The sequence below is a fragment of the Leuresthes tenuis genome, unplaced genomic scaffold (assembly GCF_036924035.1).
Source record: "Leuresthes tenuis unplaced genomic scaffold, fLeuTen1.0.hap1 SCAF_12, whole genome shotgun sequence".
In the NCBI taxonomy this organism is placed as follows: domain Eukaryota; kingdom Metazoa; phylum Chordata; class Actinopteri; order Atheriniformes; family Atherinopsidae; genus Leuresthes; species Leuresthes tenuis.
In genome coordinates this window covers 9,592,692-9,596,945 of record NW_027325366.1, presented here as the reverse complement: position 1 = coordinate 9,596,945, position 4,254 = coordinate 9,592,692, and the positions used below count along the sequence as shown (strand labels likewise).

General features: G+C 44.3%; 2 non-coding genes across 2 annotated transcripts; both read right to left on the bottom strand.

Moving 5' to 3' along the window:
- Window positions 1–3,090: 3,090 nt before the first annotated feature.
- LOC140320595 (U2 spliceosomal RNA) lies at window positions 3,091–3,274 on the bottom strand. Its single transcript, XR_011918428.1, has one exon. It is a non-coding gene; the product is annotated as a U2 spliceosomal RNA (small nuclear RNA).
- Window positions 3,275–3,582: 308 nt separating this feature from the next.
- LOC140266089 (U5 spliceosomal RNA) lies at window positions 3,583–3,696 on the bottom strand. The gene has a single exon (XR_011906756.1). It is a non-coding gene; the product is annotated as a U5 spliceosomal RNA (small nuclear RNA).
- Between the last annotated feature and the right edge of the window lie 558 nt (window positions 3,697–4,254).

Below are 4,254 nucleotides of genomic sequence, written 5' to 3'. Positions count from 1 at the left end.
CCTTTTCTTACCCGCTTTTTACCAACTATGGTTGGACATTCACACCTTCTTACAGCAGAACACCTCCGCTCCCTGTTTTGATTATGTATGGTTTGACATTCGCACCTTCTCTCACCCGCCTTTTACTATGGTCGGCCATTCACAGCTTCCTCTCCACCACACTTGTATGGTGGGATATTCACACCCACTTGCATCCGAAGACCTCCGCCCCCACTTTTGTTGATATTTAGTCGGTCATTCGCACCTTACCCGCTTTTGGCAAACTATGGCCTTCTTGCAGCCAAACACCTCTGATCTCGCTTTTGATGATGTAAGGTTGGGCATTCAGACCTTGCTTCACCTGCTTTTCACCAAATATAGTCGGACATTCACACCTTCTTGCAGCCGAACACTTCCGCTCCACCTTTTAGTGTTCTATCACACCTTTTTTTCACCGCATTTTATACATTATGGTTGGAAATTTTCAACCACTCTCATCCGAAGACCTCTCCTCCCGCTTTTGTTAATATATTTGAACTTTAGTCGGACATTCAAACCTTCTTGCAGCTGAACCACCTCCGCTCCCTGTTTTGATCATATATGGTCTGGCAATACTACCTTTTCTTACCCGTTTGTGAGTAATTATGGCTGGACATTCACACCTACTTGCAGCCGAACACAACCTCTCTCGCTTTTGATGATGTATGGACCGGCATTCTTACCTTTTCTAACACATTTTTCAGCAATTATGGTCGGAGATTCACACCTACTCACAGCCGAACAACTCCGCTCCCGCATTTGATGGTGTATAGTCGGGCATTCTCACCCTTTCTCATCAGCTTTTTGCAAATTATGATCTGACATTCACACCTACTTGCAGTCGAACAGCTCTGCTCCCGCTTTTGATTATGTATGGTTGGATATTCAAACCTTTTCTTAACTGCTTTTTACAAACTTCGGTTGGACGTTCACACCTTCTTGTAGCCGAACACATGCACTCCTGCTTTTGATGATGTATGGTTGGGCATTCGCACCTTTTTTTTACCCATTTTTCAGGTATTATGGGTGGACATTCACACGTTCTTGCAGCTGAACACCTCCTCTCCCACTTATGATCATGTGTGGTTTGATTTTCGAAAATTTTCTTTCATGTTTTCTAGCAATTATTGATGGACATTTAGACCTTCTTGCAGCTGAACACCACCTCTCCCGATTTTGATTATGTATGGACCGGCATTTTTACCTTTTCTAACACATTTTTCAGCAATTATGGTTGGAGATTCACACCTACTCACAGCCGAACAACTCCGCTACCGCATTTGATGGGGTATAGTCGGGCATTCTCACCCTTTCTCATCAGCTTTTTGCAAATTATGATCTGACATTCACACCTACTTCCAGTCGAACAGCTCTGCTCCCGCTTTTGATTATGTTTGGTTAGATATTCGAACCTTTTCTTAACTGCTTTTTACAAACTTTGGTCGGACGTTCACAATATCTTGCAGCCGAACACCTCCGCTTCCGCTTTTGATGGTGTATATTCGGGCATACGAACCTTTTCTTACCCGCTTTTTACAAACCAAGGTCGGACAAGGTCAGGTATTATGGGTGGACATTCACACCTTCTTGCAGCTGAACACCTCCTCTCCCACTTATGATCATGTGTGGTTTGATTTTCGAAAATTTTCTTTCATGTTTTCTAGCAATTATTGATGGACATTCAGACCGTCTTGCAGCTGAACACCTCCGCTCCCACTTTTGATGGTGTATAGTCGGGCTTTCGAGCCTTTTCTTCCCCGGTTTTTACAAATTATGGTTGGACATTCAGACCTTCTTGCAGCCGAAAACCTCCACTCCCTCTTTTGATCATACATTGTCGGGCATTCGCACCTTTTCTTACCCGCTTTTTACAAACCATGGTCGGACTTTCACACCTTTTAGTAGCCGAACAACTCCGCTCCCGCTATTGATTGTGTACAGTCGGATATTTTAACCTTTTCTTACCCGCTTTTTACCAACTATGGTTGGACATTCACACCTTCTTACAGCAGAACACCTCCGCTCCCTGTTTTGATTATGTATGGTTTGACATTCGCACCTTCTCTCACCCGCCTTTTACTATGGTCGGCCATTCACAGCTTCCTCTCCACCACACTTGTATGGTGGGATATTCACACCCACTTGCATCCGAAGACCTCCGCCCCCACTTTTGTTGATATTTAGTCGGTCATTCGCACCTTACCCGCTTTTGGCAAACTATGGCCTTCTTGCAGCCAAACACCTCTGATCTCGCTTTTGATGATGTAAGGTTGGGCATTCAGACCTTGCTTCACCTGCTTTTCACCAAATATAGTCGGACATTCACACCTTCTTGCAGCCGAACACTTCCGCTTTTAGTGTTCTATGAGGCATTCACATATTTTTTTTCACCGTATTTTATAGATTATGGTTGGAAATTCTCACCCACTCTCATCCGAAGACCTCTCCTCCCGCTTTTGTTAATATATAGTCGGGCATTCGAACCTTCTCTTACCCGCTTTTTACAAATTATGGTCGAACATTCACACCTACTTGCAGCTGAATACTTCCGCTCCACCTTTTAGGTATGTATGGTTGGCATTTGCACCTCTTTTTATACTGATTGCTGAAGATTAAGTTGTTCTTTCTCAATCTTTAGTAAAAGGCGAAAGACTTGTACGTTATGAAAAGAAACCAGAGTACGATTATCCGTCACTGCGGGAGCAGGGCATCAGGCTAGTTGGTATAGCCACCTTCCCCATGGTGAGCTTTGCTTGGTTGAGACGCTTGATCCAACTAGGAACAATCGGGCCCTATTCGATGGCTGCCTTGTCTTTTACTCTGTGCAAAAGACAAGGCAGCAACAAAAACACCACGGGAACACCGTATTGAGACTTTGTTCTGACCGCTCATTCGGTTTCGCGTTTCATTCAAGCAATTCTCCTGGTTAGCCCACACTCGGCTCGCTCCCAGAGCCGTGTTAAAGTCCACTTCGCATTCACTCTCTTTTCTCAGCAGATTAAAAGAAAGTTTCATCTTGGGCTCCCTGAAACTTCCATCCTGCACTGCTGTTTGCTTTTTCACAAGAGCAGAGGAGAGCGCACCGTTCCCAGCGGCACTGCAGTTCCGGGTCGAGGCTTGGAGTGAACGGAGCAAGCTTCTTTTTCAACTCCTATTCTTAAAAATCCATTTAATATGTTGTCCTCGTATAGAGGACATATTAAACTGATAAGAACAGATACTACACTTGATCTTAGCCAAAAGGCCGAGAAGCGATAACTGTCCACTGTTTCAGGTCCGAGGGCCCTTGCTGGCACAATGCGCACTTGTAGCAGTGTTCTTTTTATGGCCATAGGTGGCCAGAGTGTCACGTTGCACCTCCGCCCACCCGCTGCACTGAGCACTCTTCAGCCCTTTTAAATGGTATAACTTTGCACTCCCGCATGCTCCAGCAAGCACCATTCAAGCAACAACTTTGCACTCCAGCTTCGAACATCGGCACAGTCGCAACAAGTAAGGCGACTCTACTCAGAGAAGTCACTCTGCAAAGTAGCAAGATTTCTTTTGCACAGACAGAAAGGGCTTCACCCGCAAAGGTAAAGCCTGCCAATAATAGAAACAACTCATTAGTGCTGCTCTCCACGGAAGTCTTTAGTAAAAGGCGAGAGACTTGTATGTTATGAAGAGAAACCAGAGTACGATTATCCGTCACTGCGGGAGCAGGGCATCAGGCTAGTTGGTATAGCCACCTTCCCCATGGTGAGCTTTGCTTGGTTGAGACGCTATGCAAAAGACAAGGCAGCAACAAAAACACCACGAGAATCCCGTATTGAGGCTTTGTTCTGACCGCTCATTCGGTGTCGCGTTTCTTTCAAGCAATTCTCCTGGTTAGCCGACACTCGGCTCGCTCCCATAGCCGTGTTAAAGTCTACTTCGCATTCACTCTCTTTTCTCTGCAGACTCTTGTGATTTTATCTATAAAATGAATTCCTTCACTCAAACTATGTTAAAACTGCTTTGTCGTTCATATTTACCATGTCTAGAAAGATTTAAACAAAAAAAACAACGTTGTACTTTGCAGTAAAAGAAAGAGCAAATCTAAAGTTTCAGGAATCCGAGAATAAGCTTACTTTCATGAGTGCTTCACGATTTCGGATTTTGCTATAAAATGAATTCCTTCACTCAAACTAAATTAAAACTGCTAAACCGCTAATCTGTTACATGTAAGGCAGATGTCAAATTCACCGAAATAGGATC